The following is a 15109-nucleotide window of genomic DNA, read 5'->3' as shown; positions in this document are numbered from 1 at the left end:
ACTCGTGATGGGGAGCAGCTCCGGAGCGCTGCATGGCACAGGGGCAGTAGAGACCGATCGACTCAATGTAATGACCCCTAAATATGATGTCGCCTCACTTAAAGAACTCATTCTTCTACATTATTCACAACATGTCTGGAAGAATGGAGCTTTGGAGTGAGACGAGGTCTAGGATGAATGTTAGAGAATGGGGCAGTAATTCAATTGAATGATTGAATCTGTCTGGGGAAATCTTGGATATTACAAATATTGTTTCTGGAGGAGGTGCCCGTTTGCCAAGCCTGTCCCTGAAAAAGAATGAAAATTGAAAGTTTATTGTTAAGAGTTTATCCCAGCCATCTTGCTAGCGACAGCAATAGACTATTATTGGAAATGAAGAGCTGCGGAATATTGAATTATGAGTAATGATGCTTTTGGTCTAACTTGATTTGAAACAATTTTATGATAATCACTTATTGACATGTTGTGAAAATGTATAGTATATGCAGCCGATTGAACCAGATTAGTTTTCAACATATTTTATATTTTGCAAATAAGATCTTGCATTGGGAAGTTCAAAGCACCATATGCCAGTGATGACTGGCTAAGATGAATTTGTTGATATTTTATTTTGTTATCTGTTATTGTCATGCAGGCTTATAAAATTTAAACAAACTCCACAGATGGCACACATGAATCTCTGTTGCTTCAGTTACTGTAGCTAATGTCTTTTAAAGGGGTCATGTCATATCAAATTTGCCTTGATCTGACATTTTCATTTCAGAACACAAAACTTCCTCAAAATGATCATTTATTGGAACTAATCTGCAAAAACAACTGCAACTTTGTGCAAATCTAAATATGTGTCATGTATGATATGAACTTTTTATATCTTCCTCCTTCCGTCTGTCTGTCCATCTGTTCCTCCTCTTCCTCTTCTCATATGGCTGTCTGAGTCCATCACTAATAGCATGCCCTCCTTCCTACATGTCCCAGTGGTTTCATTTTGGTTTGAGAGAGGCCAGGGTCGCCTCTCCGTCCTTCCCCGCATTCATCAGCGTCACAGCCCTTATTGCTCTGTGCTGTACCTCAACCCCACATCCCCTTCCCCCTTTTTATGGCTGCCATCAGTTTAGTCATTTATTTCACCTTCTGTCCCTCTGCCTGGGCTGTATACACACCAGCTGGGCCCTATGGGGTCCCACACTTAATGGCCTCCAGAGCCCAGAACTAGTTGTTTCCAAGGGATTCCTTTGGAAATGCCAGCCATATATTTCTTCATTTATAGTTGAAGCACACCTAATTCGATCTGTCAAGTTATCATCAAGCCCCTTATACGTGATTCAGATGTATCAGATGTGGAATAGATTTAATGTGGGTCTTGTCTTGGATGCATGATGTTGCCAGCATCAGTAGCTGGATACATCCTCAAGTCTAGATGTTTGTACATTGTCTTAAGTGGAAATATTAATCTACACATCTGTGCACAGGTTTTAATTTATATTTGTGGTTGTACAGTAGGTGGTTGTATAAGGTGTGTTTACATTTGATCTGTTTTAAGAGATAATGTACAAGCATCTAGTCAGTATTGCAAAAATGAACCCCGACATGGTGGTCAAGAAATGATTTATTTTGCGATAATTACTGGTTGCCTATAAATTATCCTGTAGTGGAGTTATTATAACTAACTGAAGTTAGTTGCTTAAAGGGATAGTTCACCCAAAAATGAAAATAACCCCATAATTTACTCAGCCTCAAGCCATACTATGTGTATATGACATTCTTCTTTCAGACAAATACAATCTGAGTTATATAAAAAATGTGAATGGCAGCCCAAAGTTTGAAGCCCAAAAAAGTGCATCCATCCATTATAAAAGTAATTCTTTTAATGCGGCTCCGGGGGTTAATAAAGGCTTTCTGAAGCAAAGCAATGGGTTTGTGTCTGAAAAATATCCATATTTAACACGTTATAAAGTAAAATATCCATCACTTATTGACCTTTGGACTGCCTTTCATATTCAACTTACGAAAAAAGTGTAACTGGCGTGACGTATCACTAGAACATAGCGTAAACATTTTGAACTGCGAGAGGCATTACACTTTCTTCGTAGGTTGAATACGGAAGGCGGTCCACCGGAAGTTAGATATTTAACTTTATAAAGTGTTAAATATGTATATTTTTCTTACACAAATCCATGGATTTGCTTCAGTAGGCCTTTATTAACCCCCCCCCCCCCCATTTGTGGGTTACTTTTATAATGGATGGATACACATTTTTGGGCTTCAGATTTTGGGCTTCCATTATAACATATGTATAGATATCTCTCGTATATAACTCCGATTGTATTCGTCTGAAAGATGGAAAGATGATAAACAGTAACATAAGCATCCACGTCACCAAAGCGCTTGGGTTGAATTTGTTCTTATCCTAAATGGAGAACTTGTTCAAATATGCATTCACCTTTGCTATTTCTCTCAGAAATGATGATCGTGTTGGTAAGTACTCTGTGTATCCTTAAATTCTTTTTCACAACACCGGCAAATATCGTTTATACTCATCTTCTTCTACTTCTTCCAGCTTGCGTGGAGACAGGGTTGCCAATTTTCACAACAAAACCCGCCCAATTGCTACTCAAAACTAGCCCAAAACAAGCCCAATAGCTTTCCGGGGGAACCGCGGGTTCTCCGGAAAAAATGGCGTTTGGCCTGTAAAATATGTGTTTTTTTGGCAATTCGCTTTCCTGGGTCTAAATATCACATAATCGAACATGGAAAAACAGCCCGCGGGAAAACCGCGGACTTGGCAACAGTGCAGTTGAGTTCTGTTGACATTTGACAACTAACTTTATGTGTCTCTCCGTTGCTGATTCGGTTGAAACACGCCTCATAATCACAGCCCAACAGAGCAGTATCAGACTCATATTCTGACTAGAATTGAGTGTGACAATGTCAGGCTAAGTCTTAGCCACTTTCATGTCAGTTATTACATATGAAATATAAAATATTGCCATATCCAATTAATCCAGTATAATAAAATATGAGTTGCGTGAGTAGGTGAAATACTTGTGGGTGTTGACAGAGAAAACTGCTTGAGGACCCGGAGCAAAGCCTTGAGGAACACCCTTTGTCTGGGGTATGTTAAGAGAGCTTCACTACAGGTTTTTGAGCCGTACTCTCTGGTCTCTTTGTCCCAGGGGTCCATGATTAGATTTTACTGCTAAGAGTCATGTGTGACCCTCTTGTTAATCCAAAGAGAGAGTGGCACCAGAGACGACAGCGTCATTACCCAGCCCTTCACTGTGTGTGAGAAGTGAGAAAAACAGAGCGATAAGTGTGCGTGTGTGTGTGTCTGGAGTCAGAAGGGGTTTGAAGTTCCCGCTTCATGGGGGTCCACATTACCACTTAACCAATGTGATTGTGTGTGTGTGACAGGGTTTGCAGGCTGCGTCTCCTGAGGGGCTGGAGTCTGTAATTGGGCTTATGTCTGCGTCTGCTTGAGAAAGTTACAGCATACTTTACCAGAGTGCTGTTACTAGCCTTTAGGGACATCCACAGTTAGCCACAGCAAACACCTAGAATTTTGGGAATGTGTATTTCCAGGGTCTGTAATAATTATCCCTTCTGGTCACACAGGTACCACCCCACCCTATAGGTTTCTCTTGCTTCACATTCCTCTCTTTAGGTGAAATCATTTTGGTAAGGGAGGGCTGACAAGTCTCCTATTATCTGAAGACACCTAAAGGCCCAGATAGAGGCCTTCTGTTGCTGAACTGACAACATGACAGCGTGTTAGCATCCCACTCTGATAATACCACAGTCAGTGTGTCCAGTGTACGAATCTAAGTGCTCACCGTCTGCACTTTCTCTCCCTCTGTCTCTCTCTCATTTTTCTTGTCTCGTCTTTTTCTTTATTTGGTCAAAATTTCAGACAGGGTTCTTTTGTAAGTCTCTGACCCTGAGTTCCTTTAGACCGTTCAAATGTATGATTTTTCAGTAAGACTTTGTTGTAGGCTGTGGTGTTTATACACTGCTTTTAGTGCAGATTCGTACATGCCCTTTGGTTGATCTAAAATAAAGAAATGACAACTAGCATTATAAATTATTGAATGTAGTTAGTAAGCTACACTATAAATCACCAACAAAAAATAGCAAAGTTCATTGAAACCTGATCATTGCGATCCAAAAATCCAATATTTGGATCTCAATTGTGGTAACTTCATCATTTAAACGTATTAATGTACTGTACATTATCATTATATCAAAGATAAATAGTAGTATTTAAAGGAACACCGCTATTTTTGAAAATAGGCTCATTTTCCAACTCCCCTAGAGTTAGACAGTTGAGTTTTACCGTTTTCAAATCCATGGTACGACAGCAAAGTTCCTCGATTATTACGCAGGAATGAGAGTATAGTTGCTAGCCATATTGGCCTATAAAAGCGCAACTTTTCATTTTCCGTCGGCCTTAGTACACGATATAACTACAGAAGATTCAAGTTTTAAATAGGAAAAATATTGAAACTCTTTGGTCATTTTTTTTAGCGAGATGCTAATGGTCTAATCCGATACAATGATCTATGCTAAAAGTGCTACCGCCAGGCCTGGAGATCGGCTGAATGGATTTGAAAGTGGTAAGACTCAAATGTTTAACTCTAGGGGAGTTGGAAAATGTGCCTATTTTCAAAAATAGTGCCGTGTTCCTTTAACTACATTTTCAATTTGCATTTCACATAGGATGATGATCCATTTAAAGTAGTGAGTCTTTTTATAAACCTTATAAAAACAACTGTTTAGGGCATAAACATAAAAAAACATTCAATGACAAAAAAATAACAATGTAGCAATGTTTTGTCATACACTTTCCAAAAAGTGCTCTATTTACACAAAATTTAGATTCTGAAAAATTTGCTTAAATTGCTAGTTTACCTAAAAATGAAAATGTTGTCATAATTTTCACACACCCTCAAGTCGTTCTAAACATATATGACTTTCATTTATGGAAAACAAAAGAATATATTTTTAACATGCCTCATATTCAAATGATTTCATACAGTGTTGTTTTGGACCCCATTGACTTCAATTGTATTTAGCTACTCCACAACACCGTTACCAAAATATTACACAATGATGTAAACCGAGAGTTTAAAACCTCTCCTATTCATCTCTCTATCTTTTTTTGAAAAACTGTGATTCTTTCTACCTCCCAGCAAACTGTCCTTCGGAGAGCCAGCATTAAAAAATAAAGCAGGGGAGGTAGAGATGGGCTTTTGTGACGACAACCAGGCGGTGGAGATTATGAAATTTGCCTAAGTGTGTTAATTGGCTGATTAGCAGGGTGGCTGGATTTGCAGGTGCTGATTGATTGGAGCGACGGGGTTTCTCCACGCTGAGGGGACTCGGGGATTTGAGGAGGAGGGGGCGGCTCGGTGGGCAAGCTGGTTACACCGGAATTGATCTTAATTAGATCTGAGAGACCTGCCACAGCAGAATGGTCACAGCGATTAAAATGAAAAACAGGAGAAATTACTGATCAAATTAATCATAATGTCAGCCTACAGCTGTAGGTCTGCTGTAATTTGCCACTCCACTGGCTTACATCAGCCCTGAGCCACACGCACACACTGATCTGTGGCACAGAGAGCGAGAGAGAGAGAGAGAGAGAGAGAGAGAGAGGGGGAAGCAGACCATACACACACACACACACACACACACACACACACACACTGATGTAGGCACATATACAGTAGACACACACATGTTGTGAAGATTTGTGTGTCTTTATGTGTACAGGTATGGGTATTACGTAAACATGGTTTATGAGTTATGTGTCCTCGTAAAACAAATGGCTTAAAAACATAATAAACATTGTTTTGTTTGTTTTTTTATTAAAAAAATGCAGAACGTTTTTTGTGATGGGTAGGTTCAGGGGTAGGGTCAGTGTAGGGGAAGAGAATATACGGTTTGCACAGTATAAAAACCATTATTCCTATGGGGAGTCCCCACAAAGATAGCGCGTGTGTGTGTGTGTGTGTGTGTGTGTGTGTGTGTGTGTGTGTGTGTGTGTGTGTGTGTGTGTGTGTGTGTGTGTGTGTGTGTGTGTGTGTGTGTGTGTGTGTGTGTGTGTGTGTGTGTGTGTGTGTGTGTGTGTGTGTGTGTGTGTGTGTGTAAAGAAATAAAAATGTAGCCGGCCTCATACAAATTTTTTTTTTAGGAAAAATATAAATGCATATATTTGTATGTATTTATTTAATCAAAAATACAGTAAAAAAAACCTCTAATAAAGTAATAACTGTAATCAATTTTAATTAACAATAGTTTTCTGTTGTGATATATTCTAAACTGTTATTTATTCCTGTGAGATAAGCTACATTTTTAGCTAAATTATTCTAATGCTGATTTGGTGCTCAAGAAACATTTCTTCTTATCTGTGTTGAAAACAGTTGTGTGCTTAATATTTTTATAGAAACTCTGATGCATTTTTTATATTTTAAATTTTTATGATTTTTTGATGAATAGAACATTCCAAAGAACATAATTTTTTAGAATAGGAATGTTTTGTTTAACATTATACATACCTTTTTTACTGTCACTTTTGATCAGTCCTGTTCTTGATTCTAATAGGTTGCAAACATAGTAAAATGCAGTAGTCGTTGTCTCCTTTTTTGTGGTCTCTCTCTCTCTATCTCTCTCTCTCTCTCTCTCTCTCTCTCTCTCTATCTCTCTCTCTCTCTCTCTCTCTCTCTCTCTCTCTCTCTCTCTCTCTCTCTCACTAACTCTCTTATGTTCCCTTTCTCCCAGCATGTCATCGTACAATGTGCTGTCTGTTCAGTCTTTGACCTTGCCACTGTGTCTGCCTCCATGATTCCAGGGCAGACAGAGAGACAGAAAGACTTTGATGCAAAACATTTGTTTATTACTGGCCATATTCTGATAAAAAAAAATATTTTTATTTTTTATAATTATCTTTTAAAGGGAGAGTTCACCAAAAAATGACAATTGTGTCACCATTTAATTGTTCCAAACTCGTAGGACTCTCTTTCTTCTGTGGAACATCACAGTAGTATTCTCAGGGAAGAGAAATGCCTCAGGATTTTTATTCCCCGTACAGTACAATGGAAGTCAGTGGTCACTCAAACTATTAGGTTACCAACATTCTTGAAAATGTTTGAAATTTTCATTTTTGGGGTGAATTATCCCTATTATTGTCTTTTTTGTGGGTTGCCTTGCCATGATGTAATTTCTTTTGGCACCAGAAGTGATTAGTCAAATAAGTGACAAATGTTATTGAGCCTGTGCCCATGAGCAAAGATGCCAAAATTCTGATTGTGTACATACATCCAGGTTCTGCACAACCTCAAGAACTGCCATTGAGACAGTTCTAACGGACCATTTCCTCCAGATATTATAGACCACCTTGGTTTTAGCTGTCTCTCTTTCTCCCTTCTCTCAGACAGAGTGGCTTTAAGGGTCAGCCCGGACCCCCGACACAGAGTCTTACGGCAGTAATTACAGGCTACTGCCCGGTATTCAGCCAACGCCAATTTATTGCCTCAACGTATGGCAGACTCACCCTGTCTCCTCTTGCTCTCTCCATCTTGCTCTACTGTTCCTAACTTTCATCGCTCTCCCCTTTCCCTCTCACCTATCCCATTTTCTATCTCACTCTTTCGCTCATTCATACTTTTCCTCAACCTCTCTAGACTGTACTGCGCCCTTACTTGTCCATCTTTTACCCCCACTTTCTCTACCACTCGCCCGTCGCTCTAAGACACACCCCTCCTGATGTACTGATGTGTGCCACGGGAGGCTCAGACCCACGAGTGCTGCAATTACGCCAGCCTCTTCTCCTCCATCCTTTCTATTTCTCTGCTCCTCTCTTCTCCTTTCCTCTCATCTACCTCCCTCTATCTTTGTCCATTCTCCACCATTCCCCAGCAATCAGCCATCATTATAGCTCGCTCCTGAAACCCCATCCCTGCCAAGGTCAGGCACCCTTCCAACACTCATATGCTCATGGACAGACACGTATACACACACACATGCTGTTTTTGTCTCACAGTGCCCCCTTAAGAACATACAGTTTTTCCTGTCTCCATACGCTGATCTGCTTTTAAACAACCCTGCCCTTGAATTTTGACCCTGAACATTAATTATCTGGCTTTTATTGAAAGGAAACAACCTTTTTTTCAGAAACTGATCAAATATACACTAGCGTTCAAAAGTTTGCGGTCGGTAAATTTTTTCAATGTTTTTTATTCATTCGATCAAAAAAACAATTACAATTATTGTTACAATTATTAATATCAGAAATCATTATAAAATGCTGACATGCTATCTAATATGCTGATTTTGTGCTCAAGTAACATTTCTTATTATTATCAATGTTAAAAACAGTTCTCTTTCAGTTGGTCATGTTCGACGTTACGTTTGTGACGACGATGTAATGGCGAACGTGACCGACTGAAAGGGAACGTCTCGGTTACGGATGGATCCCTCGTTCCCTGAAGGAGGGAATGGAGACATTACGTTCCCTCCTTCAGGGAACGAGGGTTACATACGTAACTGAGATGTTCTTCTGCTTAATATTTTTTTCAGGATTCTTTTGATGAATAGAGAGCCTGAAAGAACAGCATTCATTTGAAATAGAAAAAATATTATAACTTAAATGTCTCTCGCTTTTGATCAATATAATGCATCCTTGCTGAATAAAAGTATTAATTACTTTCAAAAGAAAAATAAAACCTTGCTAACTCCTTTTGAAATCTTTGAACAGTAGTAAAGGAAGTGAATGTGTCACAAACCGTATTTTGGATGGAATTTAGTTGGTAGATGCCATGATGCTTCCTGTTCTCAACATGAAAAAAAAAAAAGAAAAGAAAAATTAAGCCAGCATTAAATCTAAATTAATCCTATTTTCTTTTTTTATACAATGTCCTGTCCCCATGTTGAGAGAAATCAGGAGTAAGTGCAGAGGCGTTGTGTGAACTGTGTGTGAGCATGAATGGTTATCGTAGTTCTAGACTGCATGTGAGCATATACATCTCAATTGCACAAAAACAGATTCATTAATCCCTAAAATGAATAAAAACAGTTAAATACAAACTCAAAATATTATGCAAACCGGCAATGATTAAAAATGTTAAATAACACAAATATACTTAAGGTATTTAATCTCACTTTATTAACCAATGTCTTTGCTGCTGACCTTTGATTACCCAATTCAACCACACTAATAAGCAAAAATGACTTTAGATAAACATCACATTTGTTTATTAATTTTTTATTTAAAAAAAAGTAAATTATAAAAAAAATAATTGAACTTTCTTCTGCTGTGTCATATTCTTTTGTGATCCAGGGCTGTGTTTCCTGTACAACCACGCAACTCGCTGCTTAACTATAGTACAATGCATGGTTGAAGAAATCAACTAGTCATGACTAATTCCCAAAACCATATTGTCCCTAATTTGTCATGTATTGCACATTGGTTAATAATGTCAAGCAGGTGGTGGAGTAATAACGTATTTTAATAAATTAATTTAATATTGAATTAATGCCAGATTTTTTGTTATAAATTACAGACACGATATCTGAGGCAGAGTCCTACACGGGTCCGATTTTGTAAACCCACACCCGCCCGTACCCGCAGTGCTTAAAACCGCATCCGACCCGTTTTCCGACAACAGCACTAAATAAAATCTGCACCCGACCCGACCCGCTTAAAATAGAACCGACACCTGACCCACACCCACAATAAAATAAGTGTAGCATATCACATTATAGACACACTTACAAAAATGTTTATTGCCAGCATACAGAAGTTATTACACGACCATAAACACAAGGACAACTTCAGCCGGGACATTCTAAAACGCTTAACGTGGCTTAATGTACTAAGACACTGTTAAAGAGACCAAACTCATTAAACATAATACTTATAACGTATAATCAGATGAGCCCAGAATATGAACGCAACGCGTATAATTACACGTTAAGCGTTTTCCTCCCATTGAAAACCATTATAAGAAAACGCTTAACGTGGCTTAATGTACTAAGACTTTAATGTACTAAGTGTTATTAAAAGACCAAACTCAGGAAACATAACAAAAATACTGTTCGATAGAGCTGCTTGTGCTTGGTTTGTTACCACAGTTATCTGCGTGCTTCCTCAGCGATGAAGTTCCACATTTGCGGCTATCTTTTCCTCAACTCCTCAGGATCCATCTCGACGACTGCAGTGCAAAAATATATGCATAGGCCTATTTTTAGGAACACATCTACAAAAATATGCCTTGCCTGTATTTCAAGTTGATAAAATAATTTCAAATCCATATCAGTTTATTTGTGGCCACGTGGCGCGCGCCATCCCAGAAGAATCAGAACCGCGCGTGCCACGTGGCCACAAATAAGGCCTATGCATATATTTTTTAGGAACACATCTACAGTATACATGCATATATTTATATATATACTATATATACTTTTGTATATATACAAAACCCGTGTTTAGACCGGCAGGTACCCACACCCGTGCAGGACTCTGATCTGAGGACTAATTCTAATTTTTCTCAGTTATTTAGCTTTATTTCCAGATTCAATCATAGGCTCCTCCTTACATACTAGAGCACATATGCACATGCACACTTCTCAAAAACAGCTCTTTAAATCGCTTGACTAACTAAAAGACTTGAAGAAAATGTGTATATATTCAAAAATAAAGATGTAGATTGTACAGAATGTCACCTTGTTTATTTTGCTCAAGATAAGGATCTATTTAGTCCACATATAATGCAAACAAGAAAGTGTGCTAATCACAGGTAGAGAGCTGTCGTTCCAAACACAATAATTTGCGATGCTGTTTGCGAATGTTTGTGTAACTATGGTTTCCTAAAACACCCTCTTGTTAAATTATGCTGATAACGACAGAACTTACAACCTTAGTTGGCTAACAATGCTTTTGAGAAACACACCCCAGAATGGTAGCACTGCTGAAAGGTTGGTTTGAGCTGCGCCCTCTACTGTACAGGTGTGAATTTGCATTTCCTTCAGTCTGAGGCTTATTCATTAAACTTTTTGGGCCCTATTTTAATGATCTAAGCGCATGGTCTGATGCACATGGCGCAGGTGCACGTAGGGCATGTCCGAATCCACTTTTGCTAGTTTAACAACGGAAAAAACGTTCATGGTCCAAAAGGATTGTTGCTCTTAATGAGTCATGGGTGTGTTTTGTAACGTGCAATAAACCAAGTCTCATCTCCCATTCCCTTTTAAAGCCAGTTGCGCTTGCACCATGGCGGAATTTGCAAGCGGAAAGACTGAACACTTCCCCAGAGGGGAATCCTTTATTTTTTAATATTTAAAAATGTTTGTGTGCTGCTGCGTGTCCCTGTGTGTGTAATAAGCAGAGTGTACGCGCGTTGTGTACCCGCCTATAGGCACATATTACTAACGTGCCCTTTAAATAGCACAAAAAATACTGCGCTATTGACTTTAGACCAGGTTTTTGTTGGTCAGTGACGCAGTCGTTTTCAGTTGCCTCAAAATAGCAACACGCCAATAATGCGCCTGAACACACCTCATTGTCTGACCAGCACGTCCATGGGCAAAAAGATGGACATTTGCTATTTAAATAACGTGGTACTGGATGTGAAAATTATCTGAACTTCGTCAGGCTGAAACTAGCAAAAACACTTGCATCGTGCCTGCCATCGCATTGCGCCAGGTGTATGATAGGGCCCTTGGCGTGAAATGGCCCTTACATTTTTTTTTTGGTTATTAAAAAAATCAAACAAGCAAGCTCAGCCCAGGTTAGAAAAAGTAACGCAAAATTAACGTAACACATTACTTTCCATAAAAAGTAACGAATGCCCCTTAGTTACTTTTTTAACTTTCTCCAGCACTGGTAGTGTCTCTTCACAAACCACTCAGTTTTCAGCTTGTCCCCTCCAACCACTTATCTGTAGAGAGCACTTTTCAAAGTGTTTCATGTTGACATTTAATAATGTTTGTAACGTTTAGCATAACAGGCTGCTTGTAGAGTGTAATTAGGGTTGTAGGATTATTTTATTTACTAGGAGTATTTTGTTAATTATTCACGTTAACTGTGTAACTGGAAGTTAAAATTTAAATGGCAAGGAAATATATAACCTCTATCCTGTTCTCATATTTTCTTTTCTTTTCCTGTTTCAGCCATGCCCTCTACGGTCTCTTTTCTCACCCTTCTCTTTTTTTTTCTTCCCCTTCCCCTTCTCTCTCTCTCTCTCTCTCTCTCTCTCTCTCTCTCTCTCTCTCTCGCTCGCTCTCTGTCACTCACTCATTAATGCAGCCCAATAGACAGCCCTCCTTAAGAAGGCAGAAAATTGCCTTACATAACGAAACTCCCACCATATGAAAATACAAATGTGCAATGGTGACTGAAGCAGAAAATAAGACTATTGCCCATCAAAAGTAGCACTGCGCTTGGTATGAATAATTATAAAGCATGTGATGCAGCCAGTGAGGAAAATCTGGGTGCTGAAAGCAAAGCAACTTTTTATTTACTCAAAATGAGGGATTATTTTCAAAAAAAAAGAAAAAAGAAAAGGCAGCACTGGGCTGTCTAGTACGGAATTATATTTTATATGACTTCCAACTGTAGACATTTGGATCTAAAATGTGCATGTATATCTTTTCTGCATGTTATTAAGTTTAACCAATTGTATTAAGCTAGTAGAATTTAATCAAATACACAACACAATCCATAAAACAATCTATAGATAAAAATAAATCAATGAAATCGAAACAAATACAAAACAATAGCAGAACAGCCAGCAGGAATAGAGTTTTAAAACTGACTTCCCTTAATGGAAATTTACTGTCTCTTTGTCTAAGTTCAGACTGCAGGCAAATCAGATTTTTTTCTCAAATCAGATCTCTTCAGGAAGACTGTCCGCACTATTAATTGCATGTGTTCAAATAAGGTCCAGACATGACCAAGCTATCTGCATGGGTTGCTTTGGTAACTTAGACATGCTTTCAACTTAGGCGTACCCATGTAAGTGACGAGGCTTTCAAAACGGATGCAGGGAAAATGGAGGAAGTTTTTCTTTTGCGACGGAGGGGTTCTTTGTTCCATGCTGTAGTCATGACCAGCTTCGCTGTCCAGCAAGGGGTGCAGTGTTTACCATATGAATACTTCTGCCATTTCCATCACTGGTTTTGTTGTTATCGTTGTGTGTCGCATTAAGGGTGTTGCGAAAGATAATTTGAAATCCGATTTGAGATGCGTCTGTAAAAACTGATTGGAAATTTCAAACCACCTAAAAATTAGGTTTGGATCAGATTTGAAAAAAATCTAATTTCATTTGGGATGCACCGATGTATCGGCCAATAATCGATATCTTTGTGTTGAATTTAGGTCTGTCAAAGTTAACGTGGCAATAACGCATTGACAGTTAAAATACATAGCGACTTATTTCTCTATTTCACCCGTTATTCAAGCCAAGATTGCCAGGTCAGCTGTTTTTCCCTACACCAAACATTATTTGTAGCGCACCTCCCAAACAAAAATCACAAAAAGAGTTGTTCTTTGTTACTTCTGATAAGAAAAAATGTCTCATCTTTCAAATTCTGTCCAATTTATCACAGAATTCAAACAATAAATGGCGTTTTGACGCTCTTAAATGTGACGTGGCAGATTGTTGTAGCGCATTAGTTCAAGCGGAAGTGTCTTTTCTTCCACTTTAATACAAATTATTGCACAAAAAAGCATGCATGAACATCAAAAGGTTGGTTGAAAGATACAGTACAACTTGACAAAATACATCATGTCTCATGTAATCGCTCAATCAGTGTTTCAACCACGGAAAGATGTCAGTAAAACAGCTTGTGAACAATGTCACTTAATGTTGCACTTACCTCAGGAAAGTTATCCAATGTTCACAGTTCATTAGTAAGTTATAAAAAAACACTATAAAGGAGCTTATTTACTGTTAATTATGTATGTATGTTTGAATAAAGTTGTCAGGAAGACAAGTGTTTATGAAAGCTACATGTGTGCAATAGTTGTATACAAACATTTTGTTTTTATTTGAGTGTAATTATGTCTGAAAAAGCAGTTGAATATAATAGTTTGAGCTCTGTTGTTAATGTTAAAGGGTTAGTTAAAATTCAAAAATTAAAATCTGTCATTTATTACCCACCCTCATGTCGTTCCAAATCTGTGAGACTTTCGTTCATCTTCGGAACACAAATGAAGTTCATGAGAGCACCACCAGCAAGACTTTTTCTTTTGTGAAGCACTCACTTCACTTCATAAAATTGAGGTTAATTAACTGGAGTTATTACTTTAATGATATCTTTACTACCTTTCTGTGGCTTGAAAGTGGTAGTTACATGGGCTGTCAATGGAGGGACCGAAAGCTCTCCAATTTCATTTAAAAAAATTGTGTTCTGCTGATGAACAAATGCTTTACGGGTTTGGAACAACGTGAGGGTGAGTAATTCATGACACAATTAAAATGTTTAGGTGAATTAACCCTTTAACCTCTAATAGTATAGCAACATACCAAATGAGATGGTTCCCTGTATAGTTTACAGCATTATTTTCCCTTAAGAAAATCAAACTATCTGTATCAGTATCGGCAGATATCATTCTGAATAATCGGCTATCGCTGAAGAAATGTAGTATGGTTGCATCTCTAGATTTTTAGTGGGGTTTGTTTTTTTGCTGTCCAGACTTTCAAAAACCCATCTGGATAAAATATATGCAAAAAATCCAACCCGATCTCACGGAAATTCGTACATATTTTACAAGGTGGCTAATTCGTACGAATTTGTACGACCTCACTCGAATTCGCAAGTTTTTTGCTAAATTGTACGTATTTGATGAATTGCCAAATTCATAAATTCGTATGAATTCATACGAATGACCTACCTCAAACCCCGCCCCTAAGCCTACCCATCAATGGAGTTTAGACAAAACTTACAAATTTGTATGATTGAGGTCGTACAAATTCGTATGAATTAGCCAACTCGTAAAATACGTATTAATTGGTCATAAGATGGCGCTGAAAAAATCAGATTTTTTTTTCAGTCTCTCTTTTTCTCCCTCTCTTAAATACCTGGGGTATTCCTCAAGTTTCTGTCCTGAGCC

At 38.3% G+C, this 15109-nt stretch overlaps 1 protein-coding gene across 1 annotated transcript in view; it reads left to right on the top strand.

Moving 5' to 3' along the window:
- Positions 1 to 15109, top strand: part of pou6f2 (POU class 6 homeobox 2) — a 125173-nt gene that overhangs the window by 72168 nt on the left and 37896 nt on the right. The gene's annotated exons all lie outside the window — the stretch shown is intronic.

This window comes from Gobio gobio (genome assembly GCF_949357685.1).
Source record: "Gobio gobio genome assembly, chromosome: 23".
NCBI classification, from domain to species: Eukaryota; Metazoa; Chordata; class Actinopteri; order Cypriniformes; family Gobionidae; genus Gobio; species Gobio gobio.
This window is presented reverse-complemented; position numbering and strand designations above follow the sequence as displayed.